Source organism: Bubalus kerabau, chromosome 4 (genome assembly GCF_029407905.1).
Source record: "Bubalus kerabau isolate K-KA32 ecotype Philippines breed swamp buffalo chromosome 4, PCC_UOA_SB_1v2, whole genome shotgun sequence".
NCBI classification, from domain to species: domain Eukaryota; kingdom Metazoa; phylum Chordata; class Mammalia; order Artiodactyla; family Bovidae; genus Bubalus; species Bubalus kerabau.
In genome coordinates, this window is record NC_073627.1 from 111188738 (window position 1) to 111205172 (window position 16435).

General features: G+C 43.1%; 1 protein-coding gene across 1 annotated transcript in view; it reads right to left on the reverse strand.

Moving 5' to 3' along the window:
* APBA1 (amyloid beta precursor protein binding family A member 1) overlaps window positions 1-9056 on the reverse strand; it is a 238069-nt gene extending 229013 nt beyond the window's left edge. The window contains exon 1 of the mRNA XM_055578270.1: window positions 8886-9056. The gene's annotated coding sequence lies outside the window, so the exon portion shown is untranslated. The remainder of the gene's footprint in view (window positions 1-8885) is intronic.
* Window positions 9057-16435: the final 7379 nt, after the last annotated feature.

Sequence of the window (16435 nt, forward strand, 5' to 3'; positions counted from 1 at the left end):
TAATTATTGCTGATAAGTGGAATGTCTTTCAATGATAAGCTCTTCCTCTGAATTTAAGATATGCTACCATTCACATGAAAAAGGATTTATGCACATCTTGTCAAGTACACCTCTTCTCGAAAATAAAGTGTATCTGTCAATCAATATGGAATTGAACGTGAGATACAAAATTTATCAAAAGTCAGAAACGTAAATGGTCACATTGTTCAGAACAACGGTTAATCAACTGCTCAGTGAAACAAAATCATTACTGTATTTTTCACACTAATTAATCCACCATAGAGCAGAAGAGGAGGAGGTTGGAGAGGAAACTTACTAGGCAAGGATCACCACACCTCAACAACCTCCCATGATGACATGGCATACACAAAATGAGATTCCTAATCCCCCCAAAAAGTGAGATTTCAGAAAAGAGAAAGTCATCTTGTGTTTAACTCCATATAAAGTCTCCCTTACTAAGAGCCATTCTCTCAGTTACTCTCTTCTGAATGCCAAAAAGCTTATTATCTCCAAGATAACAGGAATTAAAATCAAGCAATTCATTAATAGTGGATGTGATGGCCACTGATTTTAAAGGGAAAAGCCATGTCAAAAAATGTACTTGGTAAGACTGAAAGTTTTATGAAAAGATGTAGGTTTCAGAGGTCACCTGAGAACTGTTTGGAGCAGACAGCCAGAAACAACTGCAATCAAAACTAGATAGGGGTGCCTACAGAGGTCATGGGATTGAAACAGAATAGGTGAATGAATGAAGGGAGTCAAGATTTTAACACCAATTTAAGTAAATATTCCTTCATAATTGCCTGTATTGGATGACTTTACACAAATCATGCAGAAGGGCTGGGTTGTAGAGGGCATGAATATATACCTATAGGAAGACAGCAAAAAAAACAGCTGTCTTTACACTGTGTGAACAGGCACACAGGGCTTAGAATTAAGGGCGGCATCCCATGGAAGGACAGCATCACATGCAAATTCAAAAGTACTCTATGACATACAAGTTAGATAGATGTGAATATGCCAAAAGTGGTGTTTAAAGATGAAAAAGATGCTGGTCAAAGCAGCATGTAAAACATTTGAATAAATGATTTTGTAAAATGTGAGTGTAGAAGAATGTCATATTTTAAAATGGCTAATTTTATATAAAGTGATTTAGAATATATGCAAGTGAATTAATAAATATAGATTATTATTAAATATAGTATAAACATTTATAGTAAATTAAATTTAACAATAAAATATTATTTATTAAATATAAAAAATATCCTTTACCTATATCACTACAATGTGCATATTCAAGTTGATGTAAAGACTTTTTAAAAACTACCTCTGGGTAGTTTTTAAAAACTACCTCTGGGTAGCTGGAAAACTGGGTACTACCTTATAATCCAGGGTACTTTATACATGGGCATACATGGTAATGTGCATCCCAGATAACTGAGGATTGTCAACAGTTGGCTTATGAGTAAACTTGAACAGCAGGAAGCTGCTACAATATATTAAAACCCCTAAAATAAAATAACAGTAACTGCTATCCCACAAATTCTTACTATTAAAAATTCCCTATGCTATCCCTGTGCCAATGTGCACAAGAAGATGTTGTTGTGCTGCCCCCATCCCCCTTTGGAGAAGGCAATGGCACCCCACTCCAGTACTCTCACCTGGAAAATCCCATGGACAGAGGAGCCTGGTAGGCTGCAGTCCATGGGGTCATGAAGAGTCGGACATGACTGAGTGACTTCACTTTCACTTTTCACTTTCATGCATTGGAGAAGGAAATGGCAACCCACTCCAGTGTTCTTGCCTGGAGCACCCCAGGGATGGAGGAGCCTGGTGGGCTGCCATCTATGGGGTCGCACAGAGTCGGACACAACTGAAGCGACTTAGCAGCAGCAGCAGCAGCATACCCCTTTAGCCCACCTGTGAGTTCACGGGTGGCTCTGCTGGACAGCTCCCCACACATTGCCGGCTTCCTACCTCCACCCTCTCAGCCTCTCTGCTTAGCTACCCACAAGGGTTTTCTCTAGTGCCTACAAAGTTTGCAGCATTAAAGTACTTGGGACTTGATGCCCCCAGGATTAAATGGGGGATAAAATCCCACCTTCCCCACTGCTTGGTAGACAATCATAAAGAATAGAGCCTCCGCTACCCACAATGGTAATCTGCTCACTAACTTGCCTCTTTTCTTACTTCCCTGTTTTCCTTCCTTCCCTGTCTCATTTTTTCCCATTCCTCATTTGTGCTTCTTCAGATAACCTCCCAAACAGACTATTTGTACCCAAGTCTTCATCTCAGGCCATGAGTACATAAACTACTTAGCACCAAGGGGAAATTTTGTGTCTTCTTTTAAAAACAGCTGTCTGCAGGGATCAAGGTCAAAGAGCTTTAGCCCCATTCTTTATACCTGGAAATGTCTCATCCATTCTTTGCAATGAGTATTTGATGATACCTTACTAAGGCAAGGAATTTTTCTATGGGTTGTAGGGTTTTTCTATGCCCAGATGAACAAAACAGAGCTCTAGTTTCAAAGGCCTTAGACCTAAGAATGAGATATGAAATACGGAAAAAGAAAAGAAACCCTATGGCTGAAGACGGTTCAGTCCAGAGAAGAGTGAATGTGCAGTTTCAAGAAAGGGACCACTTCCAGCTGACTAGTATTTCAGCACTACTCAGACACAGCTACTCTCCAAGTTTTCTAACTCAAATGAGTGATTCAGGACATATTCTCTTTTTAAAAACCCAGCACCGACTCACCCACAGGTCAGCCCGAACATGGTAGTGTGATACAGCCTTACAGGTGACTGATTCAATGCTGAAAGGCAAAGCATCACATTGCAGGGTCCCTAAGTGACAGCTCCATGTATCTGTGTGACACTACACGGCCAGGAGAAGCAAGGAAACCAGCAAGGTTTACCTGATTATGCCAAGCATGTTCCTGTCTCAGGCCCTTTGACATTCATTACCTAGAAGGCCCTGCCCTCCAGTACTGGGTTGGTCAAAAAGTTTGTTCGGGTCTTACTGCCCCATCAGTCAGAAAAACTCAAATGAACTTTTTGGCCAACCAAATACTTGCATGGCTCACTCTTTCAACTCTTTAAGCTCTGAGCTCAAGGCATTCCCTGACCACTCACTATAAAGTAACAGCCACCCCTACACTCCACACTCTACTCCTTCCTTGCTTTCTTCTTCATAGCACTCACTGCCACCTGAAATATATGTGCTTATTTATTTTTTAATCCCTTCCTCTAAAATGTCGGTGGTAGTAGGGACCTTCTTGCCCCTGCTCTATCCTTTGCACCAACAATAGTGAGTGGTGGAGAGAAGATGTTCAGAGAACATTTGTTGAAGGAATGAATAAATGATTTCAACATTAAAACCTCAAAATGAACACTCACCACAGTCAGATTTCTATAAATTTGTCTGGAATCACACATGACCCTGTAGACCCCCTTTGAGGGTCTAAAGCATACAGAATTATTTCGTGAAAAAAAATTTGTAAAGCTTCAATGTATGTAGCAGGTATGAATAAATAAAAGTTTTAATGCTGTCATGAACTTGAACAGGCCATGGAATGCAACTTATTCAATGTCCATGATGTAAATAGGAAAGAAATCCTGAAATTTTAGATCTTAGATACTATACCTATCTTTACCAAAAAATTAATTTATTCATGTATTCATGCAAAAAAACTTTACTGAGCACTTACAATAGGCATGGTGTTGGGAGAAGAGCTATATTTGATTTTTCTTTTGCCATATGTTGGCACTGCAGATAGGGAAAGCTCATCTTTTCAAAAACACTTATATTTTCCTCCATTATTTACTGAAGTCAGCAATCCTTGAGAGAAAATCTTCACAGGAAATACTTCAGGTGGGGTCTTTTATTCAGCTAATTTTAAAGGCAAACATTTTTCTCTTTTCATTGAGTTTATGGGAAGGAGGAGCTACTGTATTTAACAACATTTGATGCTATTAATTTTAATAACAAAAATTACATAAGCAGTTGTCAAACTTTAATTATATAGGACTAATTGGTTCTACCACAAATTTATGCTCTCCAAACACAGGAGGCCCTCATAGTCAGGTAATAATCTTTTATTTACCCCTAACTAACTCACCACTACATTCCCACAACACTTGGTCTAAGTCTTTATTATTCTACCCATGGCTTCAACCCTGCCCAGCTCTCTCTGACTTGACTTAGAAGACCATGGCCAAATTCCTTTCTTTTCGTCTCAAATTTCCCCTGCTTCTGTCCCAAAAGAGCCCTTCCCTTGAAGAGTCCTATCTTAAAGATTATGTTCCCATCAGCATCCCCATTAGTTAGCCTCTCCCATTAGTTCGCATTACCCTCTCCCTTACACTTTTGATCTCTATCCTTCACTGGTTTCTTCTCCTCCACTTACAAGGTACGTTCAGGTGTCCCTATACTAAGACATTACTTTCCCTACACCATGCCCTACCTTTGATGTAGCAAACTCTCTCTCTCTCCCCTTCATCCTACTTATAAAAAAGGAAGTCTGTCCTCGCTGCTCTCCATATGCATCACCCTCCCCTATTCACTCCCTCACAGCCTGGGTGCACTTCCACCTGCCTCAGGATAATCAAGGAAAGCCAAGTCAAACCCAGTGGCTCTTCCTTCCCTGGGCCTCCACCCCCTTGGGGCGTGATGTAGGAAGGGTGGTACTCCCTCACCTTTCCCAGCTTCCATGACACCACACTACTGCCACCGCATTCCTCCAACCGCCCCTTGTTTAATGCTCATAACCTCTTTTTTCTCTTTTCCCCTCCAACCCAGATGTCCTCCAAGGAGCCTACCCTTAGCCTTTGCCTCTTCTTGCTCCACTCTCTTTATCGGTCATTCCTGAGACATTAAGTGAGTGAGTGAAGTCACTCAGTCATGTCCAACTCTGTGGACTGCAGCCTACCAGGCTCCTCTGTCCATGGGATTCTCCAGGCAAGAATACTGGAGTATGTTGCCATTTCCTTCTCCAGAGGATCTTCCCGACCAGGGTTGGAACCTGGGTATCCTGCATGGCAGACAGACGTTTTAACCTCTGAGCCACCAGGAAAGCCCCCCTGAGACATTAAAACTGCTCCTAAATAAATGACTTACAAATCTCTCTTTGTCACTCCAACCTCTCTCCAAAACCTATACCTGTACTGGAGTCCCTTCATTTGGACAAACCTGTCAGGCTCAAAATGAAACTTCTTTATAAAGAAGTTTCCTCATCCTCCTCTGAAGGAGGATTTCTTGACAATGACCCAATCATTCTCACAGCTGAGCCTGACAATGACCTTTGATTTCCCTGATCAGTGTTCAGATTATTCTTGTACCCTGTCTCTTGAGTTTGCTCTCTCCCTTCCCTCCCACTCTCTCATTTCCTCTGACCCTTAATTTAACAACAGAGCTTATCTTGTCTCCCTACTGCCGTTCTCTCCTCATTTCATTACATCCAACACAGTTCAAGATTGTCACTGTGAAGCTCAGTTATAGTTCTGTCAACCTTCATCCTCAAAAACCTTCCAAGGCTCCCTGGCAGTAACTGAATAAAATCCACATAAAAGTTGCCCCACAACCTTGAATGACTGTCTTTTCCTTATCTCTTACTTCATCTCTGGGCATCTCCTATGCTCCAGCACACACCATTCTTTTTACCCCCCCTCCCCAGTTTAATTGAGAAAGAATTTTAAGCACACCATTTGGAGAAGCCTGGTAGACTACAATCCATGGGGTCACAAAGAGTTGGACACAACTGAGCGACTTCATTTTCATTCTATTCCCTGAATGGGCACACACTTCCCACCACCAGGCCTCTGCTATGCTGTTCCTCCTACAAATATGCCTTTCCTTCCCTGCCAGCTCAAAACGCACCTATTTAAATCTCAGCTCAAAAGCTCATTCTTCCAAATCTTTCTTGATTCTTCCTTCTGAAGTCATTGTTGTATCACATGAACTCCTAAAGCTCTACAGGCATATAGCTTTTTCAGCACTTCACCACTTTCCACCATTTTTACTTGCATGACCTGTCTCTCCTTCCTGGCCATGAACTGCCTCTGGGCAGGATTGAGGTCTCCTTATTTTTCAAATCTCCAGCCATCATAACATTTCTCAAACTCTACCCAAAGGTATACACTGCCTAAGATGTTGTAGGCAACAAGCAAATATTTGTAAATTAATGATTATAACCTAAAGGGTTAACTCTGGATTTTAGTGGTTGAAAGTCTCTCAATTTTAACAACAATTACTTTTTCTTTATAGGATGTAAGTTCAATCTCGCCCACGGTACCACAGTTTATTCCTTTTGACCCCACAGGTCAATTTTCAGATGTCTTTTATTCCCAAATCTTCTAAAAAACAAGCTTCTTTAAGAGACCCAATAGTGGAAAAGAACAGAATTAATGCTCCTTTAAGAAAGAAAACACATCCATGCAAAACAAATGACTTGCTTCAGGCTACAGCAAAAGGTACAACTATTTACAGACTGAATTACAGGATTCAAGCTGTATCATTAACCTTAATAGTGCAATCTTTAGAAAGCCAGGCATCGAATTTTAAAAATTATCACAGGTTAGAAAGGAAATCACTAATTCCTGAGTCATCAATTGTGCTGTTGTATAATTATTCTTTCTCTAAACAGTTTATTTACCTTGATAATTCCTAATATTCTTAAACTTTATGGTAAGACATTTATATCTCTGCATTTTACTTGCACATATAAGCTTTTCTTTAAAAAAATAGCAAAAACCTCTTAGAATGCCTTTTACATTCCAAAGTACTTTTCTCAGAAAGAAATTGGCAGAACTAATAAGAGAGTTAAGGACTAAGATTCCAAATTCATTTATATAAATCTATCATAAAACTTTGGATGCGATCCAACAACCTCACATTAAAATTTTAGAAGGCTTGACTTGAAGGACATGAGGAAATTTATTTTAATGTTCACAGCTCCAAGAAAACCTGGTCTACAGATCATCATTAATTAAGAGAAGACAAATGGGAAGACAAAAAGCATATGTGGACAGCCCTGGTTCTATTATTTTCAATGCAACCTCTGCAAAACAAAACAAAAATTTTTTTAAAAGAGAAAGAAACATCTGATGCCAACATGTTGTATACCTACTTATGTAGCTATGACTGCTATAGGCTTTTCAAGAGGACCGGGGCAGCCAGTTTGGATTCTGACAGCAATGCAGTAGAATTTAAGGTGTTATGATTCAAATATGTTCTAAGCAGGTTAATCTAGTTCCACAACATTTTAATAAAGAAGTATCAAGATATAAAGTGTAAAGGTGCATTATTCTTATAAACACTGCAGGAGAAAAACAGGAGCTGGGGAGTCAAACTGCAGTGGACGCACATATGAATACAATATCTCCCTTCGTGTCTCTCTCAACCCAACCCCACATAAGCGGATCTTTATCACGCAGAGACAATTAAACAGCTATGGACCCTGGATGCAATTCCGTGTCCTGGCTCCCACTGGGTGACTTATTGCCAGCCTGACATTCTCCAAATTTTCTACTTGCAGGCTACACTGGCTAGGAAAGCAGACTCACTAACCTGGGACCCCATCACTATGAAGCTTGGGGGATTTCAGTTCCCCAATAATACATGGTACCACCTAGCCATTGTGAAAGCTGGAAGAGTGGATGCCACTAGCATTAGAAATAAAGTATCCCTTTTCCTAAGGAAAATGCCCTGCTTGTGATGCTGACCAAGGGGTGGGCGGGGGACCAGTTTCTCAATGATTTTTTTTTTTCTGTTAAAATACTACCCCCTCATCTCTCATACACACCTTCAGAGTTCATTCTACAAGATCCAAGATAAAGACCATATTCTTCAACCATAAGATCTGCAGTGTTTAAATGTGGACCGAGAAGGTTTAGTTGACATTCAAAGTTGTGGGGACAGTGGCCATTAAAGACCCTTCTCCTTCAGGTCAGACAAGAGAAAAACAATAGAAATTGCAGAGTCAGGGCATCTAAGACCCTTACAGACTAGGAGCTGAGGAAAGAAGTGTCACAGGATGGAAGCTCCCTTCAAAACCTGACTGCCAGCAAGCCCAGGAACGGTAACCATTATACTGTTTCCCTGCCATGTGCCCAAAGCCACATGCACACTTCCACATCCCCATCTCAAGCGACATGTGAAGGAAAAGGGGAAATGAGGGGAAACGAAGGGAAGTGAGAACCCCTACAGCCGGCCATCCCCAGGCGGGAGCAGAACAGAGACTGTGAACAGAGTTTCAGGGAAGAAATAACATTGTCCCACAGTCAGCGGGTGACAGCAAGTCAGGGCACCCACAGATCTCTGGGTTTGGACAGCAGTTTGCAGTCATACGAGTACACACACACATACACACATAGATTCACACACATGGGATTTTACAAATCCGCACCCACGCCCCTGCCTCCCTCCACACTCACACACCAAGTGCATCCTGCTCACTTCACCGTTGTCATCACCACACTCTTTTCTCCCGGAGAGTCCGCCGAGAGCTGAGGGATCCTAGCGGGGATTCCTGGAAATGTCATCCCCCAACACCTTCGGTCCGCCACCCCCATCCCTTCGACTCTACCTTTTACACACACACACACACTCCTGCCATGACTGTCATCAGACTTACCGCTGCCCCGAAAGCACGGCATGTCAGCGCGCACAGGACACCAGGCGTCCGTATCCTCAACGCCCCCTTCCCCCGCCCCGTTAGCTCGATGGCTCTAGGCACTGCCTCCCTGGATGTCGCCGGCTGTCCCCTCTCATCCGCACTATTGTTCCCTGCAGGCGCCCGGGGGCGCCCTTCGGCGAGGACGGGGGCCCCGTCGGGGGCAGCATCAGCGCCGGGACCCCCCCATTCACCCAACCCTCCCTGGAGGTGGTACCTTGCCTGACAGCTGGGTCCGCGGGCCCGCAGGAGCAGGCGGCGCTAACGACAGCGTTGGTGCCAAGTCTGGGAATAAAGCTCCTCTCCAGCCGCTCCTACCTCCAGCGCCACCATCTTCTCCCGCCGCCGCCGCCGCCGCGACAGCAGCCGCCCTCGCCCAGCTCTGGCTGGGGCTTCGCAGCAGCCGCTCAGGCCCCTCCGGTCCTGCGGCCCCACCCCCTTCTCCCCACCCTCCCGCCCCTCGTGACGCGCGCCAGGGCCGAGCCGGCAGGCTGGCGAGGGAGGGCGCCGGGGCGGGGTGGGGGAAGCGCGCGCGCACGGCGCGAGCTAGGAGCGCCCTTGCCTCCCACGCCCACCCGCGCGCACGCGCGGCGCGCGAGCACGAAGCAGCCGGGCGGCGTCCTCCACGCGCAGCCTCTGAAGCGCCCCAGCCCAAGGGCTGGTGGGCGTGAGGGGCTCTACAGCCTGTCGCTGCCTGTCGCGCCTCAGCTCGGGCAGGCGCGTCCTGGCGTGCGCGGGTTCCGTCGGAGCTCCCGGGACATCCCTCTGGCTTTCGCGTCGCCTCACGGAGTGGGCAATGCGGCTGCTTCCCCGAGGGGACTGACAGGGATCTTCACCCTCTTCGGTGGAAGCCCAGAGGGTCCCGGGTTTCCTCAGCAGCTGCTGCAGCCAATGTCTGCGCGCAGAAACAGGCCGCGCCGCCGGACCTCAAATCCCGGCCGCCGCGTCTGCTCCTGAGGGGTGTTCCCTTAACTGAGTTACTGCCGAGCTTTCCCGCTCCTCCAGCCCCTAAAATGATGCCTGTACTGCACTGCCTGGCAGGCAAACAAGGCCCCCTAAGAAAAGAGGGTTGCTGATATGTCAAGGCCCCCTAAGAAAAGAGGGTTGCTGATATGTCTGGAGCCGGCTGCAGGCCTGCGTTTTCGCCACTAGGGAGTGAGCCACTCGGGTTCGGACCGGAGCGGCGCTGACCGCGTGTGCAGCCCTTGAGGGGAACTGCCCAGTCCTGCGGGAAGAGAAGAAAGCCTCTGGATTATGATGCCAGGAGTGTAGTTGAGCTTGGCTTAGGGCATCAGCCCAGATATGCCTGGGAAGGAGGAAGGCGGGGACCTTGGCAGCAGGGACCAGGTAGCAGGTGCTGTGCGTTAATGAAAAGCAGTGGGATGGACAAGCCTCAGGAGACCTGGGTTCCGGCGCCGGCCTCCCCTGTAATTGGCAGTGTAATATGAGTGAAATCATTTCCTTTTTCACCGAATACTCAGTAATAATAAGAAATGATATTTGCACAAAGCCATCTTCATACATATGTTCTTATCTGGTAAAATGAAGATAAGCTCTGGTTATCCAGATTTCTTGGGAAAGGGTTCTTTTATCACACTGTGTTTCCATATTAAGCCGAATGCCTCCAGAAAAGCATTATCAAAGTCTTGTGTTTTAGCTTTAAAATTCACGTTTCCATTCTATTCCATAAATCTCTTTTTCGCTTTAATTAAAAAATAGCTTCTACCCCCCCCCCGACCCCCAAAAAAGATCTTTTAGTAAAATTGAAATATTATGTACTAGGAAGGGGGCTTCCCTGGTGGTGAAGTGGTGAAGAATCCGCCTGCAATGCAGGAGACCTGGGTTCAATCCCTGGGTTGGGAAGATCCCCGGAAGAACGGCATGGCAACCCACTCCAGTATTCTTGCCTGGAGAATCCTATGGACAGAGGAACCAGGGAGGCTGCAGCGCATAGGGCTGCACAGAGTTGGATAAGACTGAAGCCCCTTGGCACCACACAGCACATACTAGGAAGATATATCTATTCATCTTGTAATCTTACATATTCATTTTTTGCCCCAGCAACTATTGGATATTTATGCCAGACAAGGTCCTTGTTCTCCCAGAGCTCATAGAACAATGGAGGAAACAGATATTAAAACAATCAGATGAATAAGGGCAACTGTGATGTGTTCTCAAATGCAAAGGTGCTGAGGGTTTACAAGGAAACCTAATATGAACTACAAGATTAGGTAAGGCTCTACAGGGAAATGACTTTTCAGTTTGCCCAGGAGAGGCACTTCCAGGTAGACAGAAGGAAATGTGCAGAAGCCCACCCAGGTGCGCCTGAAGTGAGAAGGAATGAGAGATGGGCAGTTGCAGCCAGAACCTTGGGGGCCTTTTTGAATAAGGATTTTATTCTGTGTGCCTTGGAAGGTCACTGCAAGACTGTAAGAGTTGGGAGTGAGTGATCATGATCACATTTTAGTTTCTTAAAAATGGGTGAGGGAACTATGTGAAGAAGTGTTTCATGGAGGGTCGAGACATCCATGCCTGTATATTCAGTAAATATTTAGGGTTTTCAGTTTGTTTTTTTTGGGGGGGGGGTTCAGTTTTTACACGGACTGTTCTTCTGTTTGTTTTTAGTTACTGCCTCTGCTTCCATTCATACTAGTTTTGTGGTCTTTCTGTAGTAGTGCCTACTTTGTTACTTTTAACCTGCTGTGTTTTAGGAAAGAAATGAACTAATCTTGTGAGAATTTCAGGTTGAGTAAGAGGCTTTTTCTGAGCATACACTTGGTGTCATTTGGTTTGTTATGCTTATTTTCTACTTTTCTGTTGTGCTTACATTGAGGCAAAGTTCCTTGATTCATGAATAAGAGATACATTATTGCTTTAATAATGTAATATATTTTCCTCAATCTTGCATCACAGGATTTTTGTGCAGATTAAAGAAAGTGTGTGAAATGACTCTGCAAAGTATTAAGTGCCATATAAAAGAAAGTAATCATTGTAATGGCAGCTTCAGTTCAGTTCACTTCAGTTGCTCAGTCGTGTCCTACTCTTTGCGACCCCATGAATCGCAGCACACCAGGCCTCCCTGTCCATCATCAACTCCTGGAGTCTACTCAAACTCACGTCCATCGAGTTGGTGATGCCAACCAGCCATCTCATCCTCTGTCGTCCCCTTCTTCTCCTGCCCCCAATCCCTCAGAACATCAGGGTCTTTTCCAATGAGTCAACTCTTCGAACGAGGTGGCCAAAGTATTGGAGTTTCCGCTTTAGCATTAGTCCTACCAATGAACACCCAGGACTGATCTCCTTTAAGATGGACTGGTTGGACCTCCTTGCAGTCCAAGGGACTCTCAAGAGTCTTCTCCAACACCACAGTTCTAAAGGATCCGTCCTTTGGTGGTCAGCTTTCTTCACAGTCCAGCTCTCACATCCATACATGACCACTGGCAAAACCATAGCCTTGACTAGACAGACCTTTGTTGGCAAAGTAATGTCTCTGCTTTTGAATATGCTATCTAGGTTGGTCATAACTTTCCTTCCAAGGAGTAAGCGTCTTTTAATTTCATGGCTGCAGTCACCATCTGCAGTGATTTTGGAGCCCCCAAAAATAAAGTCTGACACTGTTTCCCCATCTGTTTGCCATGAAGTGATGGGACTGGATGCCATGATCTTAGTTTTCTGAATGTTGAGCTTTAGGCCAACTTTTTCTCTCTTTCACTTTCATCAAGAGACTTTTTAGTTCCTCTTCACCTTCTGCAGGAGACCCGGGTTCAATCCCTGGGTTGGGAAGATCCCCTGGAGAAGGAAATGGTAACCTACTCCAGTATTCTTGCCTGGAGAATCCCATGGACGGAGAAGCCTGGTAGGCTACAGTCCACAGGGTCGCAAAGAGTTGGACACGACTGAGCAACTCACTTCCTTTCACTTTCTAGAGACCTCTAAACTAACCGCTTACCTAATAGTCACATCTTGGAAACTCCCTCCCTTCTCCTCCCCTGAACCTTCCACAAAAACCCAGAAATGCCTGTTTTCTTTTGGCGAGCACAAATGTTGTCTGAAGTGCTCAAGTTACTCTTTGTGCCTTGGCTGACAGGAAACTCAAGCCTAATTTGCAGGTCATTGTAGGAAATGGGTAAATTAATACGGCATTCTTATCTATGTCATAGCTCTTCCTTTGGTCTTGTTTTTCTATTCTATCTATAGTTTTCCTGTGCCTGCTTTATTGGTATTTTATATTTTATTATAGGTATTCTTATAAGCATTTCAAATATGTGTACCCACCTAATTTTAACAAGGGTCAGAACTGCACTTCAAGGTTTCAGAAGCCAGTATATAAAACACTGGTACCCTGCCAGCCATTGTAGCAGGTACAATACTATAGAAACTGTGCCAAGTGACTTGCGTTTAAATTAGGCCTTGTCCAGGATTGCATGTGGATATGAAGTCTCTATGCATGCCAGTCTAGAGCCTCCTGTATATAAGCAAGCCAAGTTTATCTCCCACTGGCTTATAGATAATTTCATAATTTTCTTTAGTGTGATCTCCATGTTCCCAAACTCCATCACCCTGCTCTGTGCTTACAAGTATATCTTAGTGGCACAAACACTGTCTGTCACTGGTAAGAGGGCAGGGATCCATGAACTCTGGGCAGGGATCCATGAACTCTTACTCATTTAGGTTTCTTTTTGTCAGCAAAGACCTGAAGATTCTAGGATTCACTAAATTCACTCACATTTTAAGAGTGTGACCATGTCTTTCATCCTCTGTTATGATTCTGGACAGCCCAAACTGGACATGTCTCATTGGATAATTTGTTACTGTTCACTCGCTAAGTCCTGTCCGACTCTTTGTGACCCCATGGACTGCAGCACACCAGGCTTCCCTGTCCGTCACTATCTCCCAGAGTTTGCTCAAACTCATGCCCATTGAGTTGGTGATGCCATCCAACCATCTCATCCTCTGCTGCCCCCTTTTCTCCTGCCCTTTCGCAGCATCAGGTCTTTTACATTGAGTCGGCTCTTCCCATCAGGTGGCCAAAATATTGGAGCTTCAGCTTCAGCATCAGTCCTTCCAATGAATATCAGGGTTGATTTCCTTTAGGATTGACTGGTTTGATCTCCTTGTAGTCTGAAGGACTCTCAAAAGTCTTATCTAGCAGCATCAATTCTTCAGCTCTCAGGCTTCTTTATAGTCCAGCTCTCACATCCGTATATGACTCCTGGAAAAACCATAGCTTTCATTATACAGACCTTTGTTGGCAAAGTGAGGACTCTGCTGTTTAATATGCTGTCTAGGTTTGTCATAGCTTTTCTTGCAAGGCTCAAGCGACATTTACTTTGGTAATGGTAGATTCTTTTCGTGGATTTCAAGTCCTTATCAATTGCATTCTATCTCAGGCCTTAAGTTTAAGTCTTATGAGCTGAGTCTGTGTGTAGAACAAATAATCAGCAACCTTTGGGTAGTGAGGTTTTTCTTGAGGATTTCAGCTTTGTTAGCATTAGATAATCTAGCAACCTTTTCAATTTGTTACTTTTGTCACAGAATTTTAAGTATATGGACAAAATAAACAATTATGAAATGTCTATCTCCTAAACTTCCATGAATCTTTTACACGTTGATTCTTATTTCACCAGCTTTTCCTCTAGATATACATTCTGTCCTGGCTTCAGCCAGATCCTTGTCTTTTCTATTCCTCAAATAGGTCAGGTTCCCTCTCTCTCTTCCTTGAATCACATTCACTGTACCCTTTAATGGTTCCTACCAGAATTTTGTACCGTAGCTATGTGTATCTGATGCACTGGAAGATATTCTGGTTCCGCACATAGTAATTCTACCACTGAAAATGAAGTTTCTGAATGAGGAGTGTCATGGGATCATATTGTCTTATTTAAATGGTTATGTGCCCATTCCTGAACCAACCTCCATAGCTAACAGCAAGGCTCCCACCCCTGTAGCTGGGTCAGTTCTCCCCAGACCACATAGTTAATAATAGAAAAAGACCTAAATACTACTACAAAGAGGGGGAAATGGACAGAAGCAAAGGAAAACAACTATCTTGTTCATCTCAGGCTTGTACTAGAGAAAAACAAGAAAATTTAACCCAACTGTACAATAATAAGGGAATTAGTACATAGGTGAGTATGTCTTTACAGTGTTATATAATGCAGCCATTAAAAATGTTATGTCCATAGATTTTTTTAATAATATGGAAGAAATACAAGCTTATGTTCTCATCATAGTTTTTAAAAATCGGGATTCAGCATTAGGTAGAGAGTTGATCATAACTTTTGAAAAGTGCATAGAAAAAAAAAAGGTACATCAAAATGTCGGCAGTAGTCCACTTGAGTAGTACTGTTCTTTTCCTTTCTATGTTGTAGTAGTTTAAAAAAATTTTACACTATACACATGACCTTAACAATTTGAAAAAATAAGGTTACTAAAAATGTGGTTGTAAAAATTAACATTACCACCAGATGCCTAGTGACATCCCAAAATAACTATTGGGTCACTTTGCATTTCTAAAGCAGTTTTTCAAATTTGATTTATCCTTCAGGCTTATTTCAAATACCACATAACTTGAAGAAAATGTTTTCAGACTGTGTTGCTATCATTGATGTACCTTACTGTCTGAGCGTTTGTTTGAAGCACTGGGAGCCTTACAGCGTCTTTGAAATGTCAGGATATAAGTAGACAAAAATTGATCAAATTGTTTGCTCATTCTGTTTAACATCTGCTTATGCACTTGGTTGTTTCCCATGTTATTTCAGTAGTAAGACAGCTGAACATTATGGTCATCTGGTTGGAGCAGCATAAAATATTGATATATTTAATTCATCATACACACTGGGAACAATTTTACTGGAAGAAAATATGACCATGTGTTCTAGATAAAATATAACATTGCAACCAGGAGTGTATTTACTTAAAAATAAGAAGTTGGGAAATTAAGTGCTCAGCAATTTCAGAAAAATTTTCTCTTAATATGTGTTTGCTATAGATTTATATCTTTTTGCCACTTTACTAATTTTAATAATGATTGAGAAAATTCTGATAACCAGTCCTTTTCTTTTATCAGTTTAAGAAATAGGCAACCATTATTCATTTCAGGCAGGAGATCCCCTCAGTGCTGCTTTAACAATAACACTAACACATGAAAGTGTAATTTAAAAATCACTGTTCTAGTCCTATTTTCTGTTAGGTATTTTGTTCTGGGTTTGATGTATCACCTCCCCAATTAGTTCCTGAACACTTAAAGATTAGTGACTAAATGTCAATTATATTCCCTTTGTGTTCCTTCTACCAAACACCTAGCATATTAATAAAGTATCTAGGAAGTACTCATCAAATATTTGTTGGCTGGTTTGCTTTATTTGCTCTCATTCCAGTCACAGTTGGGTTGTTCAAGAAGACTATTGAAGTGATTTGCCTTTAAAATAATTTCCTTTTCCTTCATTACTATTTTTATTAGAATTCACATGGCCTTAACAATTTGAAAAAATAAGGTTACTAAAAATGTGGCTGTAGGTCTCTCTATTGACTCAAAAATAAAGAGCTCAGGAAAGGCTTTGAAGGTGAAGTCGCTCAGTCGTGTCCGACTCTTTGCGACCCAGTGGACTGTAGCCTACAAGGCTTCTCCGTCCATGGGATTCTCTAGGCAAGAATACTGGAGTGGGTTACCATTTCCTTCTCCAGGGGATCTTCCCGAATAGTTTGGTCTACTATTAAAGCCGTAGTAGACAAAACCAGTGTCAGCAATTTTATCAGAATTTCATG